A 26,474-nucleotide genomic window follows, 5' to 3' on the forward strand; every position below is an offset into this window, starting at 1 on the left:
AACAATGTAATTCTTTCTTTGCTTTAAAAATTGTGACAATAATAAGTATTAATAAACGTTATTTTTGCTTTTTATTGTCACTCAAGGAAAAAAAAAAAAAAAAATTCATGTTTCTGCTTTCTTGAAACTGCAAAAAGGGAAAACGAAAATGTTACTCAACACTTTTAACTATAATAACCATTTACCATCAGGTTTAAGTTTTTAAAACTACATGTGAGTGGACTATTTTTTATTAACATGGAAAATAGGAAGTGTGTTGTGTTGTGTTAGATTATATTGTGGGTACCCAAAACACCAAATAATATATATGTTCGCGTGCGTGTGTATATATATATATACATATTTCATACTAGTTGAAAGGAGTTAGCATTGTTTTATACTCTCTTTATTATTTTATTGTCATCATCAATATTAATATACAAGTGAATCCAAAAACATGCAAAACATCAAAGGGCATAATATCGATTATGATTAATTTTAAATTTTTTGTCTTTGTGTTCTTTTTTCTTTATCTATACAGATATTTTAAGCAGGATGACGTCAACAATGATGCATATGATGGTGGCTTTACCCTTTTTTTTTCCCTTTTTTGCTCGTCTTTTTATTCAAGTCTACACACTATTGTTTAACATCCATGTTTTCAGGTAATTGAGTTAATTTATTCCTTTAATCCATTGATGTTGTTCCTTCAAGACTCATGATATTAATATATAGTAATAATTTTTCTTAGCCATTGCAGGACAAAAACTCTTATCCCACTATAAGTTACTTTCACTTCCTTGAATATAAGTTGGATTCTTGCAAAAATTAGAATTTTGTTACCAGTGTGTATGAACAACAACCTAAATTATAGAAATTACAACTCGATTTGGACTTCGTTTTGAACGCCGAAATACGCCAATTACAATTTTATATTTCACAGTACAGATTAAAGGCACTCTAATCTTCATCAGTTAGAGAAGGAAATCAAAGAAAATTAGGGTTAACATAGTGTGTAGGATTGCTTATGAAGAACAAGATTGGGACATGAAAATTAAGGTTAAAAGTTTTTCAGATTTTTGTGTAATTATGGCTTTGAGGATACCCAAAATGGACTGGCCGAGCATAACCCAAATTGCTAGGAATGGGTTAGGCAAGAGCAACCGGAATGAAACAAGTCCTCACCGAGCAGGCCGAAGATCAAAGGGTCAGTTCGGAAGCCCGAATTAAGACAAAAGGGAATAAGCCTAAAACGAAAGTAAGCTGACAAGGCCAGCCCATCATAAGAAAGTCAATTAGAGAGCTTCAAGAATGGTTGTAACCGTTTATAAATAAAAGGAAAAGAGAGGAAAAAGGGATCGAAAATGTTTAAAGTATAGAATTACTCTTTCTAAATTGAGAGTGAAAATTTTCGGCATCTTTAATGGCGCCGTCCGTGGGAATGATGAAGATTGATTCGCGTTCGATTAAGATTGATTTAATCAAGACTGATTCGTGAAGAAGAAGCTTGATCTCTAGAAGTTGGATTCAGATCGGCGAGATCAAGGTCTGTCTTGTAGAGTCTTGGTTTTAGTTGATCTTTAAAGATTAGAGTCAGATCTGTGTAATCACGATCTATTTAGCGAAGCTAGATTTGACAAGTTTGAAGCAGGAAAGATTCAGATCCAGCCAAAGGAGATCAAAATTCAGCTAGTTCGAGGCCAGATCTAGTGCGTTTGCATTAGTAAAGTTCAGATTGGATCAGGAATTCACGGTTGATGACTCTGCTCCGATCAGGAATGATGATAGGAAGTGAGAGTTCGAATTCGCTGAAGAATGACCAACAAACAAAGCTCGATGGATTGATGAGCATGATTGAAGTTCTGAGAAGAGAGAATGCGGAATTGAGAGCTGAAATGAAGCATCGAGAAGTTTCGGTAAGACCACGACCGCCTCCAGTAGGCGAGAGAGTTATGCAAATGAATGCTGCACACCAAGTTGAATAGAAAGGGAACACGCATATGGATCTCTGTCATAAAAAGATCAGGCCTAATGATATTCCGTCAAATGTTCATCGTATAGAGGATTGGGAGGGCTCCGTCCATTTGGATCCTCATCGTGAACGAATTAGAAGAGAAAAGTTCATAGAGGTTGATCCACAACATAAGAAATTTAGATGAGAAGAAGCCGTGGAGTTTGGGTGCAACGAGGCCACACCGTCATGGCAGAGGGAGCTAATGGAGGAACGGTCTTATAATCCTCCTTATCGACCATCAATGGCCACATATGACTATAGAAGTTTGGACAGGGGGTCTGGTGATCAAAAAATACTCTCAAAGTATCCAAGGAAGAATGAAGCCCTTCGTTCGTCAGCACGAATGGTTGATTCACCATTTACTGACAATATCTTAAACGCTGCAAATCCAAGGAAGTTTTCCATACCTGTTTTCATTTTGTTTGATGGAATGAGTGATCCGATCGATCATGTTTACCACATTCAGTTGAAAATGGCTCTGAACACGAAGAACGATCCTTTAATGTGCAAGTGCTTTCCTATAAGTTTGACCAGACCGGCGCTCAATTGGTTCAAGAATTTAGTAAAAGGTTTAATTACTAGCTTCCAAGACCTGTGTGACAAATTCATAAGCCAGTATTATGGGAACAAGCGTCTGGCCAAAGATATCTCAAGTCTGTTCATAATGAAGCAGCACGAAGAGGAACATCTCCAAGCTTTCCTCACTAGGTTCAACCTCGTCAAGAGCATGGTAATAGAATGTCATCCATCCACGGTGATTCAAGCATTCAAACTAGTAATGAACTGAGGGACACTATTTCACACAAGTCTAGTGGTCAATATGCAGAAGACCATGGACGAGCTGAACGAAAGAGCCGATGATTTTGTACGCTTGGAAGAAGAAGAAGCAACTAATACAAAGAAAACGCCAATAATTTCAACGGAGGAGAAGTCCAAAACCAAGATCCGGCAAAAATAAGCTCTGCTATAGTGTTAAACCTCTTGAAAAATCAGAGAAGGGGCCTAAAGAGGAGGAGTCGGTCATTCCACTTAATGTCACTCTGGCAAGGTTATATCAAAAGAACAAAGGTAAGTTCCGTTCTTCCCTACCAATCAGACAACCTCTCGAACAGAGAGATCAATCTAAATATTGTGCTTTCCATAGTGATTTTGGTCATCAGACTAATGAATGCAGGAACCTAAGGAGGCAAGTGGAGATACTGATAGCAAGGGAAGAATTTGTAAGATATATCCAAGGGCCAGCAGTAAAGTAGAATCGACCAGCTTAGCAAGTGAAAAGAAATCAAAAGCCCAATTACCATAACACCCAGCCCGTTCCGATTATAAATGCAATTCATGGCCGACTTGAACTGACAGAAGAGTTAGAAGAGTTACTCTGAACACGTCTCCGTCAACCACGAATGAAGAGAAGAATATATAATATAAATGCTCTGTACCAACAGAATGCATTAACACAGATAAAGTTTGATAGAATGGACCTGTTGTCAGTTCAGATCCCCCATGAAAATCCACTGGTCGTCAGCTTGATGGTGGTAGAGTGCTTGGTACGAAGAGTTCTAATTGATCCAGGGAGCAGTGTGAATGTCATGCCAAGAATAACATTTGACCAGCTCGAGATCAAGCCAGAAAAGCTCAAACCAACTGGAAATCCCTTGTTGGGATTCGATAGAAAGCGAGTGGAACCAATCAGTATGGTAGAATTGGCAATTCGAGCTGCTGGGAGAGAGTTGATTGAAGGCTTTGTGGTAGTTAAGATCCATCCGTCTTATAATCTTCTGATAGGAAGAGGGTGGATTCATAGGGTCCAAGGTGTCCCATCGACTTTGCACCAATTAATGAGATGCTTGGGCCCAGATGGGAATAAGGTGATTTAAATTCATGGAGACCAGGTCACGGCCAAAGAATGCTATTCTGTAACTTTGAAAGCTGCTGGGAAGGGAAAAACTCCCATCCGTTCTGCTAGCCCAAGATAGCAATTACATGAGCCTCCACCCAACAAGAATAGGGAGGAGAAGCATTTGGTCCTGACTAAAGAACCTCTTGTTGATGTATAAATCGATCATTTGAGGCCAGAACGAACCACAAGAGTATGATCAGGGCTTGTAGAGGAAGGAAAGCGCCAATTGGTTAATTTCCTGTCTCAAAATGGAGAAATGTTTGCTTGAAGCCATTCGGACATGCCAATGATCGATCCCTCTATCTCCTATCATTCCCTCAACGTAAACCTGAACACTAAGCCTGTAAGACAGAAGCAGAAGAGATTTTCCCCAGAGTGTAGCCAGATCATAGCTGATGAAATTGACGGGTTATTGGAAGCAGGTTTCATTAGAGAAGTTCAATATCCGTCTTGGCTCTCAAATGTGGTTGTAGTGCAAAAGAAAAATGGGAAATGGAGAGTTTGCATTGACTTTACCAACCTGAACAAAGCCTGCCCAAAGGATAGCTTTCCATTGCTGAAGATTGATCAAATGGTGGATGCCACAACTAGGTATGAATGGTTAACCTTTTTGGATGCTTACTCAGGCTACAATCAAATCCCTATGGATCCGAACGATGAGGAAAAAATTTCTTTTGTTACTGAACAAGGGATTTACTGCTATAAGGTCAAGCCATTTGGATTAAAGAATGCCGGGGCCACTTACCAAAGGTTGGTCAGTAAGATTTTAAAAGTCAGATGGGTAAGACCGTAGAGGCTTATATTGACAATATGGTGGTAAAGAGTAGAAAGAAAGACCATCATTTGCAACACTTGCAAGATGTGTTCGGACTATTCAGAAGGTACGGTATGAAGCTGAACCCAACTAAGTGCTCATTCGGTGTAGGTTCTGGGCAGTTCCTGGGGCACATAGTCAACAACAAAGGGATTGAAGTCAGCCCAGGCCAAGTGAAAGCTCTGCTCAAAAATGCAGAGCCAAGTATAATCAAAGAGGTGCAGGCTCTTACCGAATGAATAGCGGTACTAAGTTGATTCATCACTCGGTTGTCACATCACTGCAAGCCATTCTTCGATACAATAAGAAGCCATAGAAGGCAATCTTGGGGGGATGAGCAAATGCAAACACTAACAAGGTTGAAAGAGTATATGTGGAACCCTCCAGTCTTAACTGCATCAAAACCAGGTGAAAAGCTTTTCATGTACCTTGGAGTGTCTAGCATTGCAACAAGTGCCATTCTGGTACGGTATAAAAAAGGAAAGCAGTTCCTAGTGTTTTATGTTAGCAAAACAATGACCGATCCAGAAAGAAGGTATTCGAAGGCCGAACGAGTGGTCCTATCATTGGTGAATGCAAAGAAAAAACTCAGGCACTAATTCGAGTCCTATTCTATCGTCGTTCTGACCACTTTTCCCATATGGGTGATCCTGCATAAGCCAGATCTGTTGGGAAGAATGACAAAGTGGGCCATAGAGTTGAGCTCATTTGACATAATGTACGAACCCAGAATGGCCATCAAAGGATAAGCGGTGGTTGATTTCCTGCTAGAATGTGACATAGGAGACCCAGAGGAAAATCCTGGAGGTTCTTCATAGAAGCTTTTCATTAATGGCCCTTCAAATCAAATGGGGGCAGGAATTGGGATCAAACTACAGACGCCAGAAGGCACCACACTGAGTCAAGCGATCAGACTTGAGTTTAGAGCAACCAATAATGAAGTAGAATATGAAGAATTGCTGGCTAGACTGAAGTTGGCCAAAGAGCTGAAGGTCAAAAGTCTAGTTGCTTTTAGTGATTTGTTGCTGATCGTTCGGCAGGTAACTGGGGAGTACGGAACTAAGGATGAAACAATGGAGGCATATCGGTCTGCTATAATGCGTTACGCAAGTAGCTTTGATCAAATTGAGTTCATCCAATTACCGAGAGAACATAACGAGGATGCCGATCGATTGGCCTACAGTGCATCGAGTTATGGAGAAACATTGGCCAGGGTGTTTCCAATTGATGTGTTGTGTCAACCATCTATCTTCGAGGAACCATCTGACTCAGGCCCTTGGGAAGTGAATGTCATACCATATGAGCCAAATTGGATCGATCCAATTATAAACTTCACACGAGATGGTGTTTTTCCCGAACGAATAGATAAGGCAAGGAAAATCATATTAAATGCCGCAAAGTATGCCATTATACATAACCAGTTGTATAGAAGGTCTTTCTAAGGTCCGTAGTTGAAATGTGTCACCCCCACAGAAGCTAGGCAAATCTTTCGAATTATCCACGAGGGTGTGTGTGACAATCATTCAAGAGGAAGATCTCTTGCACACAAAGCAATGACACAGGAATATTTTTAACCCAACATGTCGCGAGATATGGAAGAATTCTCTAAAAGATGCGATAAATGTCAAAAGTTCGAACCATTGATCCACCAACCACCTGAGGACTTGCACGTAATGGCCAAACCATGGCCTTTTACACAATGAGGGATGGATGTGGTTGGCCCTTTACCAACCGCGAGGTCACAGAACAAATGCGTTCTGCTAGCAACAGATTACTTTACCAAATGGGTAGAGGCAGAGCCATATCCTAGTGTGACCCAAACTCAAGTAAGACGCTTCATCTGGAATAATATTATTTATTGTTTTAGCGTACCAAGGTCGATTATTATGGACAATGGGACTAATCTCGACAGTAAGCAAGCGAGGGATTTGCTAGAAGAATATGGAATTAATGAAAAGTTGGCGGCGGTTAGCTTGAAGATGAAAAGGGTAAATGGTTGGACGAGCTTCCGAACGTCTCATGGTTTTACAGAACAACCGCAAGGCGACCGACCAAAGAAAGCCCATTCGCTATGGCATATGGCACCGATGCAGTAATGCCGGTTGAACACTTAGTTCCAACTGTTCGAAGTTTGGCATGGAATCAGGAGCAAAACGATAGTATGTTAAAATTTAAATCTCGATTTGCTGGAAGAAAAAAGAGATGTAGCGGTAATAAGGCTCACATTATATCAGTAAATGCTTATGAACAGTCACAACAAAAAGGTAAGGCATAGAGATTTTGCACCTGGTGATTTAGTTCTAAAAAAAAAGGTGGGAATTGTCAAAAAGATGATGTCGCCATGGGAAGGTCCATGCAGAATTGCAGAAGCAATAGGAAAGGGGGCATACAATTTAGAGACCATGGCAGGAAGATTGGTCAACAAACCATGGAATGCCATGTCTTTGAAGAGGTACTACCAGTAAAAGATTGAATTACATTTTAAATAATATTCATTTAGAGTTGCGTTCTTACAAATGTATAGACTCTTCAAGATTTATAAAAAGAGCTCATTTTGTTTCATAATTTTGATCAAGGAAAAGAATACTTAGCCAAGTAAGTGGCAAATGGCACTACAAGCCAAACACCAAATACTTGCGTAGAAATAAAAAAGTGGCAAGTGGCATTCTAGCCGAGCGCCAAGCACTTAGCCAAGTATGTGGCAAATGGCATTACAAGCCGAATGCCAAATACTTGCACAAAATAAAAGTTAAGTGGCAAGTGACATTCTAGCCGAGCGCCAAGCACTTAGCCAAGTAAGTGGCAAATGGCACTACAAGCCGAACGCCAAATACTTGCACAAAATAAAAGTCAAATGGCAAGTGGCATTTTAACCGAGCGCCAAGCACTTAGCCAAGTAAATGGCAAATGGCACTATAAGCAGAATGCAAAATACTTGCACAAAATAAAAGTCAAGTGGTAAGTGGCATTCTAGTCGAGCACCAAGCACTTAGCCAAGTAAGTGGCAAATGGCACTATGAGCCGAACGCTAAACACTTGCACAAAATAAAACTCAAGTGGCAAGTGGCATTCTAACCGAGCGCCAAGCACTTAGCCAAGTAAGTGGCAAATAGCACTACAAGCCGAACGCCAAACACTTGCACAGAACTAAAAAAGTGGCAAGTGGCATTCTAGCCGAGCGCCAAGTACTTAGCCAAGTAAGTGGCAAATGGCACTACAAGTCGAACACCAAATACTTGCACAAAAAAAAAAAAAAAAAAAAAAAAAAAAAAAAAAAAAAAAGAAAAAGAAAAAAAAAGAAGTCAAGTGGCAAGTGGCATTCTAGCTGAGTGCCAAGCACTTAGCCAAGTAAGTGGCAAATGGCACTACAAGCTGAACGCCAAACACTTGCACAGAAATAAAAAAGTGGCAAGTGGAATTCTAGCCGAGCGCCAAGCACTTAGCCAAATAAGTGGCAAATGGCATTACAAGCCGAACGCCAAACACTTATACAAAATAAAAGTTAAGTGGCAAATGGCACCATGAGCCGAACGCCAAACACTTGTGCAAAATGAAAACCAAATAGAAAAATTAAACTATCAACTCATTCAAGTATAGGTTGGAGTATAGAAGCTTTGCAAAACGAAGTTATCATCTCATTCATCATAAAATAGTTCTCGAATTACAGGAAGTGACACTGAAATGAAAAGAAATAATTACAAAAGTTAGCAGAACACTATTCTACTATATTCCCTCATATGCCAAATTCATTGCCTGCTCCATTATCACCAGCCAACTCGCTATCTCTATCTCTACCATTGGCCGCTTCACCGTCCTTGGAGGGAGAGTCAAGGTGGATGATCCCCTCATATGATAGAGCCCTGTCAGAGGAAACAGATGTAGGAGGAACAATGGTGGTAATGGGAGGAAATTTCAAAGAACGAGCGAGTGGGATCACCCCTGAAGCTACTATCTCATTGCACTCGATGAATATATTTTCAGCAGGGGTAGGGAGTGAATCCGTGTAAGTGTTCAGAAGGTTAATACCCAGAGAGACATCCAGTACGTTCGGACCTGTACAGGACCTAGATTCACCCTCGAGAAGAGAACGGTCTATAAAACCGTCTCTATACCCCTCGGTATATCTAAGAGCCCCAATCCGAGTGAAATGAGCTTGGAAAGCTCTTATGCCACCATCAACTCTGCCAATGACATTCATCAGAGCGGTGCACTCATTTAAAAACTTCTCTTCAGAATTAGAACGGGTGAACCGTTCAGCAATTGGAGAACGCTGAAGGTCCTCCTTCTCAGCTCTCAGAGCATTTCTTTCGGTCTGCAGAACATTTTTCTCAATCTTCAGAACGTCCAGCTCATCCTAAAGAGAGTCTCGCTCATTCTTTAGGGCATACCTCTCAGCCCTCAAAGTGTCAATCTCCTTCTCTAATTCGTTCAGCTTAACCAGCAACTCTGTGTTTTTGGCTTCAGTTATCCTTGCTGATTCAACAGATCTTTTAAGGCCAATAGAGAGGGATTTAATCTTTTTGTTCACAGTTTCAATACTCTTCTGGAAGGTGAACATCCCAAATAGAGTCTACACAAAGACACAGGAATTCTAATGAATATGAATGTCAAATAATCAGAACGGGAAAAACAAAAGGTAAGAAAGAGAAGAAAAATTACATCAACAGCAGCTGCTGGGAAGCGTTGATACATTTTATTGAAGGTCATTTTGTTCTGAATCTCAATGTCTTTGGGGGTCCAAAAGCCCTTATAGAAAGCAAAGGAAGTAACTGGGTCTTTAAACAAAGAATCTATAGGGGTAATAACTGACCCATCCTCACACTAAACAAGGGATGCCATGGGGTCACTGCTGGTGAAAGCCGGAGGTTCTAGCTGATTCACCCTCCGGAATGGATAGCTGAGGAGAGGGGATAGAATTAGTGACACTGAAAGAAGTCCGGGCCCTTCGGGCTGGAGGGAGGTCACTTTGATCAGAACCAACCTCAGGCATGGGTCTTTTTCCCAATCTTTTTTCTGAAATGTTAGCTCAGGTGAGAGGAGATCCCTCAGCTTTTTGAGAAGAACCCTCAACATTTTATTCATTCAAAGTATAAGAAGGTTCGCCGTTCAAAATGACAGGCAGAACTTCAGATGAGGTGGATACAGAAGGCCCAGCGATCGAACGCTCAGTAGTCAGGGCCATAACCGGGACGGTTGAGGTAGGCACAGTGATGGCTGGTGCATCTAAAGGAGTAGGTGCAGAGCACTTCCTCCTGCTAAAAGAAAGATTGTTAGGGGTGATCAAGTCAGTGGCGGAAGGGATGTTGGCCAGAACTTTCTCCTTTAGAATGTTAAGCATGGCCCTGTAAACACTGTAAACCAATTCGTCATAATTTATTTGAAGACATTTACAAAGAAAACTACAGAAACGAGGAAGGCAAGTTTCACTGTGGCAATCAGTCAGATGTTATTAAATCTCTTATATTGAGGAACAGAGCACTCTCTAGAAGTGGTCGAGATAGGAAAAGTCTAAGCGAATGGAGTTAACCAATTTCCACTGACCCCAGTTAGATTTTTCCTCCAACCTTTTTCGGATGAGAGCTTATTCGTACAGATAGATCGCTTCTTGATGGGAAAGAAGTGAAAATACATTTCATTGGTGCTGATTTTGGTAACTCGATAGCAAAAGAGAAGGTCTATGATATCTAAGTCAAGATCTCTATCATGATTTAAAATCAAAAGGACCGATAAGGAAATTAGGGTTAACCTGAAGAGGGGAAAGCCCTAATTTATTGAAGACATAACAAAAGAACGGGTGTAAAGGGAACCTAACTACGTTCAAGTGAAGAGCAGAAAAGAGAACCTCACCTGAAAGGAGACCTTCACCAGAGCTCTCGTCTAGATTTGTGGGGTAAACCCTAAGGGAGACGTCGTTAGGAATGTTGTTCCTTGAACGAATAACATCCAAATCAAGGGGAGCCATTAAAAAGAGGGGAGAATTTTCTAAGTGTAAAATTCCTTTCTTCTAAAAAAGAATAGCAAGAGAAAGAAACTAACCTTAGAAAGGAATTTTGCAAAGTACACCTCGAAAGTTGAAGAATCACGAAGGGGAAATTCACCGAAAAAGGCAAGGGAAGTTCGCCGGAGGTTGACAGAGATAACTGGAAAAGATGGAGCTTGAAGGTGAAGATAAGAGAGATGAAAGAAAGAAAAGTAATGGGAGGGTACGGTTTTTAAAGAGGAAATGACTCAACACCCAAGAAACCACGACAGTAATGGTGTGGCAAATCTCAAAGCGTCGTTCTCTAAACTAACCATTCGCTTCCCCACGCCATCACTTCTAGCCGTCACATTATGATTATGTCATTTTGATAATCTCACCCTAATTGATTAGGGAGAGATTATGGGGGCAGACGAGGCTACCAAAAATGGACTAGGCCGAGCATAACCCAAATTGCTAGGAACGGGTCGGGTAATAGCAACCGAAATGAAATAAGTCCTCACCGAGCAGGCCCAAGATCAAAGGGTCAGTTCGGAAGCCCGAATTAAGACAAAAAGGAATATAGCAAAACAAAAGTAAGCTGACAAGGCCAGCCTATCATAAGAAAGTCAGTTAAAGAGCTTCAAGAATGGTTGTAACCGTCTATAAATAGACGAAAAAGAGAGGGAAAAGGGATCGAAAATCTTTGAAGTGTAGAACTACTCTTTCTAAATTGAGAGTAAAAATTTCTTGCATCTTCAGGCTCCCAAGCTTCTTCCTCTGCCTTCCATTTTTGACAAATTAATATTGATTTGAAAATACTAATAAGTTTTTCAGTATAAACATTTATATATATATATATATATATATATATATATATATATATATAACTACTATTTTTGGTGTTTTTAAATTAATTAGAACTTTCAATTGTAGTACTTTTACTTTGTTATCCTGATTGATTATGTTGTTTAAAAACAATTTTCAAAAATAGTGAAAACATATTACAGTTCTCTAGGAATTGAAATAAAATAAAAGGAATTTTCTCCAAAATAAAGTATTTTCTCTGACTTTGTATCTAGAGGAAATTCAAAAGACACTCAACCAAATGAATTTCTATGTAGTTGCAGGATACTGATAGCAAGGCACTCATTATACAAGGATAGTTATTCAATTAACATGTTTCAAACCAGAAAAAAAACAGGAATATCTTACAAATAGCTCAAAGTTTTAAAAGTTTAAGCAAACGCACACACACCTATAATAGCTCACAATTGAGAAAGGGCATCGATTAGTGTTTCACGGGGCCTAAAAATGACCTTATTCAGCTTGTTATTTGCCATATCTGGTCCAGTTTCTATGCTCACCCAATCTTCCTTAACCTTTTCCCAATCAAAGCACTAAATTAAAGTTCCAAGTGACAATGCCACCATCCTCATACCTAAGGTTACCCCAGGACACCGTCTTCTGCCTAAACCAAATGGGATAAATTTAAACTCTCTTGCCTTATACCTTTCAGTGTCCAGGAATCGCTCAGGCTTGAACGTGTTGGGGTCTTCCCACACACTGGGGTCCTTGCGCAAGATCGAGATGTTCACCATTAACATTGTACCACGTGAGACATTCAAACCTCCAACTGTACATTCCTCGGATGATTCACATTGCGGTATAATTGACGTCGTATGGCCTAATCTTAGTGTTTCCTTTATGATGCAATAGAGGTATGTCAATTTTTCCAAATCTCCATCATCAAATAGCCTAGATGGTTCAACATTTACATCTATTTCCTCCCTTGCCTTTTTCAAAACATTTAAATGTGACATTAAAAATAACACTGCTGATTCCAGAGTAAGTGTTAATGTTTTTGTTCCCGTTATTAGGATCGTCTAAACATCAAAAGCAAATGATTAGAGGAATAGAAAGTTGTAGTATATAGGCAATACATATAGGTGTGGAAGTTAAACAAAACGACTTATTAAATCACTTGAATGACCATCTTGCTTATTTACATGACTTTACTGATATGACAAACAAATATTGGTACACCAAAAGGCATTAGCCCGTATGGTATGATCTCTCCTCCCCTAAAGGGGTGGTCGAGTGTTTGAGGCCTGTGTGCGTTTAAGATATAGTACTTTTCTATATATAATATGAATTGATTTGTAGAATAACTTAAACAGATCATCATGAACTTTAGCAGCTTAAATACCCAATAGTGATGTTTACACCCTTATTTTCACCCAATGGAAAATACACACGTGGAAGGAATTTTAGGCTAAGCCGGTTTGTGATATATGAAGGAGTTTGGGTCAAGACTGAACTCAAGGAATTTCAATTAGAAGTGGCTGATAGTTTTTGATTAAAATAACTTCCCCAATTAAAATAGGACACGTGGGGCATAGGTATGAGATTTATTTAATAGTTGAACTTATATGGAAGTCTATCATAAGAGAAACCGCGTAGGAAGAAGACGACTCGGTCAAAGGATTTTCAGACGTGGAATTTATGTGCCTAAAAACATGGAAGACGATTTCTTCAAATAACCACGATAAAATAGAGGAGTTTTTAACGTATGCCATTACCAACACCGTCAGGAATAAATGTTATTTGTTCAGACAAAGAAAATTGTGTGATTCATTTTTAAGATAGTGGCATCAAAGGGCACGATTGCATGATTAATTGCATATTTGGAACGTTGGAGCTCTAGAGGCCTTGAAAGGCACGATTGCATGAGTGATGGCACAGTTGGAACATGGAAGTTCCAAAAAATCAAAACACGGGTCTAAGTTATTTGGAACGTGGGAGTTCTAGAAGCATCATATGATGGCACGATCACATAATGGTATGATTACATAAGAGTTCCAGACACATTTGCAATGTGAAATAAGAACGTGGAAGTTTTAGAAAGATCAGGAAGGCACGACTGCATGGCTTAGACACTTAGAAGCATTTGGAAGCATCAATGGAACTGCTCGGAACTAGGGCTGCAAATGAACCGAGCTGTTCATGAACAGCTCGGGCTCGGCCCGTTAAGGGCTCAGCTCGGGCTCGTTCATTAAGCAAACGAGCTGAGCTCGAGCCCAATATTTAGGCTCGTTTAGTAAACGAGCTGAGCTTGAGCAACGCTGGGCTCGGCTCGCTTAGGCTCGTGAACATGAGCTCGTTTAGGCTCGTTAATGTTCGTGAACAAAGCTCGTATAAGGCTCGTTATATTTATATACGTAATATATTATATATATATATATATATATATATATATATATATGATTTTATTATAATTTATAACATAAGTACCCAAAAGAAAATAGATTAAATTGGGTGGCTATGAGTTTTTATGTATGCCTAGAATATTAGTTTTCAGTTTTCTTTATGATGTTTCTAGTGGTTGGGTTCTCAATTTGGATGAAATTTTACTTTCCTAGCTTGTTTCTAGTTTGTATTCTGTAGGTTTCCTGAGATCTCTATGGCAAACACAATGAATATTGTAATGACACAAATATAGCAATTTGTTGTTATTGTTGTGTTTTTTTTGTATGATAGTGTGTATGTGGCCTGTAGAATACTAATTAATTTTGAATTTTAATTTAATTTTTTTGTTAAACGAGCCGAGCCCGAGCCGAGCCCGAGCTTTTAAAATCAAGACGAGCCCGAGCCCGAGCTCAAATTTTTGAGCTTGTCACGAGCCAAGCCCGAGCCCGAGCTGATCCCATAAACAAACGAGCCGAGCCCGAACAGTCTAAAGCTCGGCTCGGCTCGGCTCGGCTCATTTACAGCCCTACTCGGAACTGTTATGTTAACTGCTTATATTTTCATTCTATAAATAGGTCATTATGTTGTAACATAATAGGCCTGCTCAACGCCAAACAAAATACGCATTTCAATATAATCTTTATTTTCATTATAATACACTTTCAATATGATTAGTTTCGGTCCTGCAATTTACTTTTCATTAGATAATTCCTTTACTTTCATAGGTAACATAGTTCTTCCTAGCCAGTTAACAATCTCGAAGTCCTTTATCAAAGGCAAAAAAAACCCAGAAGTGTTCATTCCAGACCTCTTCACAATCGCCTAGTCTCACATTCTTCCTTCTGGAATATTGTTTGGATCTCTCTTTGAAACTACTGCAGTTCCTTGCATGCCCATCCGATTTCATCGGAACTGACGCCAGCTTTTTTTAAGCCAAACATAGTGGCACGCCCGGCAGGATATTCTGAACGGAGTGTTTCTATGGCGGGAGGAAAAACACACAGTAAATATGTTCAAGATCCTACCAAAATTGAAGAACAATAGGCTATTGGACTTCCTAATGAAAGTTCGTAGGCCGTTCTTAAAGAAGGAGAAAATATGATTGCAAAGATCATCGAAGCAATGACGAACGGTCCAACCATAGATATGACACAATTGATGAGCCGTAATCACGAAAAGACCATTAGAGCATAAGACAGAATGACCAACAAACTAGAAATTATACTTGAACGGTCTTTTACAGGTATTCCTCAAAACTTAGCCACTATTTCCCAAAAGGTGGCCGATATGTCTCAAAGCATGGCTACTAAGCCAAGCAATTCAGAAGGTTCTCAACAATCGGCCGTTCCAGTGAACAGGCCAAGTACTTTTGTTGAAGGAAGTCCTTCTCATCAACCTGTGCATTCCTTATCACTAGCACAGACAACACAAATTCCACCTGCACAAATGATGACCATTCCGGTGACCCAGTAAGTTCAGAATTCAACTACTATGACTTTGCCTCAACAGGTATGTCATGAAGTTTTTTCTAACAATTTGCATCAATTTGGGTCTCTTTAGGGTGCAGCTCAGGTAAGTTAATTGGGAAATCAGTCATATTTTTCACCTAATATTGGCCAGCAGAATGTTCATCCACCACCTACCATTCCTTAAAGACCACCTCAGGTTTTTCCTGTAGAAGGTGAGAGGCAGAACATACCAAGGGAGCCTTCTAACCAAGGAGGCAATAGAGGTCACTGGAGGAATAACCCAGACCCAAACACATTTCCAATGGCGTTCGTGGGGCAACCCATGGCCAACCAGCCACAAGGATGGCCGAAGAATTACCAACCACCAATTCAGTTGCCGGTGATGGATAGATGCCAACTTATTGAATTCTTTCAGCAGGAATTTAGTTTGACTAGAAGGGGTGGAAAACCTGTCAATAGGAAACCATACCCTAAGTTCGTAGATAATGTTGAATATCTAAGGAATTTCAGAATTCCTGAATTTGCCACTTTCAGTGGTGAAGACAACCAATCCACCGTAGAACACGTAAGCCAATTTACGGTTCAATGCGGCAAAGCAGGAGGTAATCAATGGTTCAAAGTCCGATTATGTCCTAATACTTTGACTGGATATGCCTTCAGATGGTACACAAACTTGCCTGCAAATTCCATTAATAGTTGGCATCAATTTGAAAAGATGTTCCATTCACATTTCTATCAAACTGGGCCAGAAGTTTCCATGGCTGATCTTTCTAGGCTTAACCAATTTCCAGGAGAGTCCATAGAAACCTTCCTGTCCAGATTCAAAAAGGCAAATCATGTAGATCTTCCTGAAATCGAGTATGTCAGAATGGCTGTCGATGGTCTAGATATTGAATTACCCAAGAAATTCGAAGGGATAGAGTTCCACGATCTCTTTGACTTGGCGAGTAGAGTTGCCAAGTATGAAGCATTACTTCATGACGAGAAGGACAAAAAAGCTTCCTCAAAGGGAACTTACTATCGCGACCCAAATTATGAAGTCTTTACTGCTGACCTTGATAGCGATTTTGAGGTCCATATGGCAGAATTAAACATCAAAAAGCCATATATTTGTGAGGCACTTGTAAAGTCAAAATATGTAGCTACAACAAGTGCAAAAGCCATTTCCACTTTAAATAGGAAAAGGATACATGATTCCACCAAAGGATATTCCTTTGACATTACCAAGGCTGAGCAAATATTCGACTTGCTGATGGCCGATAAGCAGCTAATTCTAACTTCTGGGCATAAACTCCTAACTCCTAATGATTTACTTGGAAAAGAATATTGTAAATATCACAATTCTTGGAGACATTCAACTAATAATTGTGTTATTTTTCATAATATTGTGTAGAATGCAATCAAAGAGGGGATGATAAAGTTTCCAAGAAAAAGTGAAGTAATAGGAGTAGATGGGAATCCTTTTCCAGCAATGGTCACTACCAATGTAATTAGTATCGCTACTAACCATCCCAGAAAGGAGGTGGATGATGAGCGCTGAAAAGTGCGTATTTAAACCCCTCAAGCTTAGGTATTCTAGACCCTTTATCTATCTTATTTTCCTGTTTTGTATTGATTTCGTGTTATTTCCACTTTCAGGTACTTATTCCTAAAATAAGCTAACTCAGCCAAATAAAAGAATAATTAAAGCAATTATGGGATGAATCAAAGAAAGGAGCAAAGCAGAACAAAAGGAAGCAAAAGGTGGAATTTCAGCAACTTCGATCGATCTCAAGAAAAGTTCGATCGATCCAACTTTCATCGATCTCAGCACTCCAAGATAGATCCAGGCCATGATGTCATCTTCAGAGATCCCGAAAGTTCGATCAATCCAACATCATTCTCTGATCGATCGAACTTTCTTATCCTTATCCACATGCCAGATCTTATCCAGCTGTACCACCCTACCAACCACTTTTGTCCTTAGCCCAAAAATATCTTCAAAATATCTCAGATTTGTTTTTATCCAAAAAGGCGCCGCCATTGAGGATCGATCCAGCTTCAATTCGATAGATCTCAGCCATATTCGATCAATCTCATCTCAAGTTCAATTGATCAAACTTCCCAAATCCTGAGAAAAATCCAAATTCCAGCTCATTAAAAGTTGTCTCATATCTAATCATTAGAGGATTATTGGTCTACGAGCCCAGCTCATTGGAGGTGATTTTTGACCTACCTATATAAAGAATATGAGCCACTTTTGCACATATACACATACTTAGAGAAAAGAATACTTAGTGAGGAAGCAAAGGAGAAGAGGAGGCTAGAGACACCATTGGAGACTTTTCATCAACCAAAGAGGAGATTTCTTCCATGGAGCTTCCCCTTGAGGGTTGGACGACATCATCCATGAGTGGCTAGACATCCTCTTGGGGCTAGAGTTAGCCCTAAGCATGCTTTTTACTTCTTGATTTATGTATTTTTGAGGGGATTTGTATTGTGATACATGTTTTGACACTTTTATATATATAGATCTTGTTTATTCAATGATTTGTATGGTTTAATGCTTTCAATTGATCATTTCATTTTATCCATATGTCTATGTATGCTAGAATAGATGTTCATGTGTTTGTCTCTATTTCTTGTGTTATTGATGCATATCTATGTGTATTAATGCTATAGATCTAGAGATTGTCAAGACATAGTGCTTAATGGCATGTTCTTATGGTTTATTTGATGGTTCATACTCATTTCTTGATGGATTGTATCTCTCCCTTAGTTTAATTAGTTTAATTTCATGTTATTAGCTTAATTGTAGTGTATTTGTAGTTTAGATGTTAAATGGGAGGACAATCCATGCTTGTTGTTGATAGCAAGTAACATATATCTCTAACCTTGTGATATGTTTGGATTATGAGCTTAAAGAAGGGATTAATGGCTTAATTTGATATGTTATGCTATCCACCATGTTGTTTAGACAATATATGCTTAATTTGTCATCCATGCTTATTGGAACAACCACACACACACTTTGTTGCAATACATATTTTTTCCCCTCATTAATCATTCATTAAAGGTGTAGAAAAGCTATGCTTGGTGGTGATGTCTAAACTCCAAGATCTCTCTCTCTCTCTTTCATTCTCTTTATTGCATTATTGTTTACTTTAGTTTAATTTGCATCTAGTTTAATTCAACCAACCAACCATTATTTTGATCACTCGACCTACTAACCCTAATCTTGATTCCTCAACCTAGTACGACCCTCAATCCCTTGAGACGATCCCTTCTCACTCATACTACATAGTATAGGTGTTAAGCGGTTTATAAATTTAAATTATGGTGCCCACTTGATACTAATTTCCAAACTCAAAGTGTTGTGCATTATTTTGTGCGCATGCTCGGGAAGCCACCATAGTTTTTGGCGCCATTGCCGGGGATTGATTGATTGGCAACGTCATATTTGTGGAATCAATTAAGAATTAGTACTCCTTTGATTGTGTCTTTACTTTATTTTCATTTCAATTTTTGATACTTATTGGGTTGGTTCTTATTTGACTAGGAGCATTGGGCTAAGAAGGTGAGCAAAGGAGTATTCCAAGCAAAGGAGCTAAGCAAGCAAGGAAAAAGTCTAAAATTAAAAAATTTGCTAAGCTAAAAGCTAAAAATTTGGAGTTGAAGTGCCAAAGGACCTTTGTGAGTTTTTTCTTACTCAATCTTTAGTTAAATCGTCGGCCCGCGTGGAGGCTTGTATTTTAATTCTTAGATAAATCGCGAGCTCACGTGGAGGCAATTTACTTTTTTTTGCATATTGTTGTTAAAGCACGGGAGTATGGAAACATTGTATGTGGAGGAAGTTTGTTGATTATTGACTTGTTGTGAACGTGAAGTGTTTGTCATTATTTCTTATTGTGTTGCATTATGCATGCATGGTCGTAGATCATTGAGACCCACTCTTACCCCTTTAAATTGTCATCTTGAATCCATTGTTCGAAACCCTAGGGGAAGAGGTAGTTCTAGTCAATCCATTTCATTAATGGAAGGACACAATGAGGACCATGTGGAGGACCTTGGTCACATAGACCAACAAGGTATCCTCCACTCCAATGTGCATCATGATAACATGCAAGTACCATTAGGCATGCCAAGACCATTTGTTCATCCACCACAACAACAAGGCCGCCAAGTTCCATTGGGAATGCCAAGGCCAATCTATGCTCCACCACCTCCCATCATTCAAGGCAATCAAGGTGCCCATGTTACACCTCCAATTGCTAATCATCCCCTTGCTCTAAGAGATCACTATGTGCCTAATGAATATAATGCACCTACATGCATTTAATTGCCACCATTTAGAGCACACCACTATGAAATCAACCCACAAATCATACAAATGCTTCCTAACTATCATGGACTTCCAAGTGAAGAACCTTACAAGCATTTGGATGAGTTTCTTGAAGTATGTTCCACCGTGACATACACGGACATGTCGGAAGAGGTCTTAAGGCTTAAACTTTTTCCATTCACCCTTAAAGACAAGACAAAATATTGGTTTAACAATTTTAGGCCTTTTTCAATAACTTCTTGGGCAGAAATGCAACAAGAGTTCTTGAAGAAGTACTATCCGGTTTCTAAAACCAATGACATGAGAACTTCAATTAGGGAATTTTCACATGGGGATGGGGAAACATTTCATGAGGCATGGGAACGCTTTAATGAATTGCTTAGGAAGTGTCCACATCATGACATACCCAAATGGCAATTAGTTCAATATTTCTTTGAGAGCTTATCGGATAATTACAAGGGCATAGTTAATGCTTCCATGGGTGGCTATTACATTGATAGGCATGAGGATGACGTGCGGCATCTTTATGAGAGCATGAGTGAAAATTCTTTGCATCGTACTTTATCTTCAAAGAATGGTAGAAATTCTAGTGGTAGGAAGAGTGTTGGCTTACATCAAGTCGACCACTCCAATGAAATTGCCGCCGAAATGAAATCATTATCTCAAAGGTTTGATCAATTTTTGATCAACCAAAACTCGGCGAATCAAGTATCTTCCTTCCCTAACCATTCTCATCATGCATTTAATGAGACATGTATGACTTGTTCAAGTGTTTTACATTCTACTTCCAATTGTCCCCATGGACATGTGCAAAGTGAGCATCATGAACAAGCAAATGTTGTTTTTGCTAATCAAGGGAACAATCCTTATGACAATCACTACAATCCTAGTCGGAGGAATCACCCGAATTTCTCTTGGAAAAACCAAGGAGAGGACTCAAACCCTTTCCAAGGTGATTTTCAAGGGAAATACATTCCACCTCCACTACAAAGCCAAGGTTCCCAAGGTTTTAGATCATACCAATCACAAGGAAACCAATTTTTTAACTCTTATTTTCCTAATCAACCATCATATTCCCAAGGAAATATTAGAAGTCCCGCTTTTGAAGAGAAAGTTTTAACCGCTTTGGGCACTTTATAGGCAAACACACAATTACTTCATTCTCACTCTCAATCCATTGCTAAGCTAGAAACCCAAGTAAGGCAAATAGCTAGTACTTTGAATACTAGAGAGAAAGGGAAAATGCCTTTGAATGCCCCACAAAAGCAACAATGTGTTGTGGAGACTCATTCCTTATCGGAAGGTTACACACTAGAGCATGTCAATGTGGTGACTACCTTGAGAAGTGGAAAGATTGTGGACAACCAAGTGGGTATGTCCAATGAAAGGAGTGAACCGGTGCAACCACAAGTTGATACCCGTCCCGTTTCATATCCTATTCCTCCTTCATTGCATGTGCATGACCATACAAATGAGAATGTGTTGAAAAGTGATTTGAAAAGTGATTTTGAAAAGAAAGATTTGCAAAAAGATTTGAAAACTTCTTGTGTTGAAGAGACTTCAAAGAAAATTTCTGAAAAGGTTTTTGAGCCAAAAGCTCCATTCTTGGATGCCTTAAAAGGATCCATTTCAAATAACAAGCAAAAGGCCAAAGTAAATGAAATTATGGAAGTGTTTAGGCAAGTGAAAGTCAATCTTCCACTTTTGGATGCAATCAAGCAAATTCTGACTTATGCCAAGTTCTTAAAAGACTTGTGTACCCAAATGAGGAAGAACAAAAGCCAAGCACCTAGAAAAGTGGTCCTAACCGAGCAAGTAAGCTCAATTTTACAGCATAACACTCTTCCAAAGTTTAAGGACCCCGGTTCACCTACCACTTCATGTATCATTGGTGATCATATCATTAATTGGGCTCTTCTTAACCTAAGAGCAAGTGTTAATCTTCTTTCATACTCGGTATATGTCAAATTAGGCTTAGGAGACTTGAAACCGACGTCGGTAGTTTTACAACTTGCCGACCGATCAATCAAAAAGCCTAGGGGTATCATTGAGGATGTCTTGATTAAAATTGATAAATTCTTCTTTCCTGTTGATTTCGTTGTCATTGACACAGAACCGGTCCCAAATCCTAAGAGCCAAATTCCCGTTATCCTTAGCCGTCCTTTCTTGGCAACCGCGAATGCCAACATTAATTATAGGATGGGGATAATGAAGATTTCATTTGGCCACATGAAGGTAAAGTTGAATATTTTTAATCCAACCCCCAACTCATTTGACAAGCATGAAGAGATTAATGTTGTAGAAAAATGTCATGACCTTAAAAGTGAAGGAATTGAGTTTTTGTGTGAGACCAAAGTTCCAAAAAGTCCATCTTCAAACTTGAAACCAAAGAAAGTTGTCTTAAAATCTTGTTTTGAAAGAGCGTGGAAGCCCAAAGATTGTTTTTACCAAGGACCGAAAATGTCTTTTGAGCTTAATCCAACAAGTTCCGTAAAGAACCATTTGTTGGGTGGAGTTCAAAGCACTTATCACCCCATTGAGGAGGGGATGCACTACAAGATATTTGATCTGGAATAAAAGAGCCCAACGTCTTGTTAGAGATGTTAAAGACTAGCAAGACATTTCATAGGGTGCCAAAACCCTAGTCCACCCTCATTTCTATCTTTAATTTCATTTCTTACGAAGTCTAGATATTGGCTTTGGGTTCATATGCATTGCTAGGAACTGTGATTAGGATTGCATGCACTTTTATATTGAAATTGAGCATTTTTCATAAGTTCGATCGATCTCAAAATGAGTTCGATCGATCAAACTTCCTACCTGCATCCAAATCACTCTCTGTCCAATGGTTCGAACAAAACCTGCATATTTCAGCTCTCTGTCCCATCGTTCAAACTTGTTCCTAGATCGATCTAAACTTCTTTAATCGATCCAATTTCATCTTGGATCAATCTGCAGTTCCAACACTTAGAAAAATTTTGAACTTACGTCCACCTGCATCCAAAAGCCTCTCTGTCTCATCGATCGAACATTTCTTCGATCGAAGGTATTCTGTGATCGATCTTGGTGAGATCGATCTTTGCTCTTTGTTTTTCAATTTTGATTTTGTTTTGACTTTGTTTTAAATTTCAAAAGTTCAAAAAAATATATATATATTTTATTTTTGGAAAATAAAAAAAAATAAAATGTGGAAATGAATAGTGTCAAAAAACAAAAAAATGTGGAAATGATTCGGTTCTCAAAGAAAGTTGTCAATCCAAAGGAAAGAGTCTCAGAAACTGTTTCCGAGCACTCGAGACGACACTAAGAGGCGGGAAATCGAATCCGAAAAGGAAAAGATAATGAAAAAAAAATTTATCCGCAAAATTGGAAGAAAAAGGGAAAAGGAAGACAATGACCGGGTCATTACAACCTTCCCACCTTAAAGGGATTTCGTCCCTGAAATCCAGCCCCAACAAAACAAAAGGCAAAACTAAGATAACTACGAAGTACATCTCCGAGTACCCCAAACAACATGCAGCGAAAACAACCCCAAGGCTAAAAGACAACGCTCAAGCCAATGACATTTGCACCCACGTGCTTACCACTGGACAACCTCTCAAAAGAAAAATGACCGCACGGCCACACGACAAGTCAAAGGTCACTCACAGAACCCAACGCCAGACAAAGGAACGAAAGACAACAACCGTAAGCATTTCTCCTGATGAACCATCATACCGATCCAAAAATAACCCAAATAGAACTCCAAGATCATCACAGATCAAATCAAAGTACAAAACAAGGACAACGTGGCAGTACGAATAGCGACCAGAACCTGCCCACACTTACTCGTCAATAAGATAGCATGACAGTATAAGGCACTAATTCATAACCTGCCCCCCACTAGGTCTACCCATGAAACCTCTCGATACAAATGACATGAATGTCGTGAATCATCGTTACCAAAAGCACTATGGGAACCAGTCATCTTGTGAGAGTTGGGGTAGCTAATCCCAAAACTCTAACAACAATGTCACAGGCACCGCTAAGCTTAAGTACCTAAGTCCTCAATACAACAAAACCAATAACTCCAACGCCTCAAAATACTCCTGTTAACAACCTAAATCACGAATCCAAAGCCTAACAAACAAAACATCATCTCCGAAATCCCAGATATCATCATGAAACAGATCAACTACGAAACCACACCGAAATCAAACATCGGATCACAATCCCTACTACGGGTGACCAAATCCTCGAAATACAAGTCCACTAAGTAGTACACACATCAAGTCCTGACAACCAAAGTCACAAAATGAATCTCTCAAAACCGTGCTTGGCATCAATTCACAATCAATCACTGGAACTACAATTCCTCAAAACTATGCCTAGTCATAACTAGGACGAGAAAACTCCACAAGCAAGCCATATCCAATAAAGATCCTCCAAAACTCCTGCTAAGAGTCAACCACATCCAGGCCTCCAAAACTGGAACAAGTCTCCAAAAGACGTTCTCAAAAGAGCATCGAGCTCACCTCACAAATCAAATAATCCTTAAAGATATGGACATAAGTCTCTGTAAAATGATCTCACATCAATCAACTCACTTGAGCACCACAACCGTCAACAACCACGATAGGAACTCCCCAAGGGAAGACACGAAAGAAAGGGGACCACCAGTCCTAAAAAGGACAACACCACGACTCCATCTCTGAAATGAAAGACAACAAAGTCAACGACTTCACCCCCTACATGGAAGTAAGTCAACCAAAATCTATCAAATCCTTACCAAGGACTCAAGACAACAACGATGATCCTCATGGACCCACTAACCCCAAAACAGTGCACAACACAACGGAGGGAAGAGACTCACTCCTTGTGAAGTCCCTAACACGAACCAGCACAAAACCATTGTGGAAACCCGCATACAGACTACGTGTGACCAAGGGAAACGAATGGGAAAACCAAACCTGAAAGTCATGCATATGACAAGGAATGTAACTACCAGAAAGAAAATCTACTTACATAGATGAAAATCAAAAGCACATGCTGCACGTCTCCACATAAACACAAAAGCATGTCATTAAAACGCAGTAACAACATGACATCTCGAAGCATATAAGAAAGGCATGCTATTGCCACACAATAAGAAGGCAAACGTGGATAGACCTCCACCTACTCATGCATCACAATATCATAAATCATACTACTAACATGGTAGTAAATAAAACTGCAGAAAACAAAAGTGATGCAACAATGAACCCTATGGACATCGTGTCCTAGAGTGCCTAGGTAAAAAGGAAGGACCAGTCCTAGCCATACACTGACTCCAAAAACCAATGCAACAACAACCTGTCTCAAAACAAACGTGAGCCCTTACCACAATGGTAAGACTCTTACAATCCATCTCTGAATCTAAGGGTGACACTACAAGTGACACTAACAATGCAATGCTCTCTCTACCCGAAGTATCTATCAATCGACTTGACCCCAAAAGCGTCATCGCGCAGGGAAAACTCAAAGGAAATGGCAACTCTAGCCATACAATCAGACAACCAAATCGATCACTGCGACTGATCCCCAAAACAACCATCATCATTATCGATCAAAAGGACTACACATGTCGGAACAAAACCTAACGCTGATTCCATCCGAACTACACTCGTAGCTTGCCAGTACGGTAGTATGACAGTGCCATGCACCCGCCCACAACGTACCCGCCCACAAAAATTACAATCTCAGAGGAACCTTCCAAAACAACCAAGGATCCCAAAAGGTCCAAAACCTAACCATGGCCTAAAATCAACAAATCCAGTACTACGGTTGTGCCTAATGGCTCACCCCACGAGAGCCTAAACAAAAGGTGTCTCTCCACCTACCTCAAAACCAACTCTAGGTCAATAACAACCTAAACTACAACACAACCGTGACTACAATCACCATCAACCTCAACTCGAGCCTCAATGACCAATCTCGTGTCATGCCAAATATGCAACACAATTATGCATATACAAATCTGATCTAGAATACATCATATGTCATGCTCATTACATAATAATTAAATCATGTTAAACAAATGGCATACTATATATAGCACGTAAGCACATAAACATGTTATCAAACCAAAACATGTTATCATGAAGCATATAAACACATAGAGTATGGCAACATAAGCATGATATGCACCCAAAACCAGTCATCCAAGGTATTCAAACCTAGGAGCTCTGATACCACCTGTAACGACCCAGATTTCTCAACCCGGTGCGTTAGTGATGAATCGGAAGTTGACCCGATAACGGACCCGAAATGCGGAAGCGAAAGAAGCCAAATGACCTCAAGAGATGTACATCATCCCTAAGGCCCCAAAATGACTCTCCATGAAGCCACGGAACTCAAATGAGCCAAGCAAATGAAGCAAGAATGCCTAACCCGAAAAGAGATAAACTAAGGGCAAAATGGTCATTTCTCACTGAAAAGGGTGCCACCATACACACCATTGGAAGGACAACGAAAAATGAACAAAATTAGACTCAAGAATCGTCTGATTCTGAGTCCGGACAGAAAAGATATGAAATTCCAACACCCGATGCGAAAGTTATGAAGCAATGACTTAACATTTTCCAATATTTTCATGATAAACTTTGAAAACAAAAGTGCATAGAAAACGAGATACATGTCATTGGCCTCCGACCTCATCTCATACATGCTAAATACATTGAAAAGAGTGCACTTACGTACACTATACATATACGAATCAACGAATACAAGTTTAAACAAATAGGGCTACAAAGAG

General features: G+C 39.5%; 1 long non-coding RNA gene and 1 pseudogene across 1 annotated transcript in view; both read right to left on the reverse strand.

The window, feature by feature from the left end:
• Window positions 1–26,474, reverse strand: part of LOC132273295 (uncharacterized) — a 47,332-nt gene that overhangs the window by 18,012 nt on the left and 2,846 nt on the right. The gene's annotated exons all lie outside the window — the stretch shown is intronic.
• Window positions 20,008–20,106, reverse strand: LOC132275555 (small nucleolar RNA R71; annotated as a pseudogene).

The sequence above is a fragment of the Cornus florida genome, unplaced genomic scaffold, assembly GCF_030987335.1.
Source record: "Cornus florida cultivar Cherokee Brave unplaced genomic scaffold, ASM3098733v1 CherokeeBrave_3.0.0_Hap2_Chr09, whole genome shotgun sequence".
NCBI classification, from domain to species: domain Eukaryota; kingdom Viridiplantae; phylum Streptophyta; class Magnoliopsida; order Cornales; family Cornaceae; genus Cornus; species Cornus florida.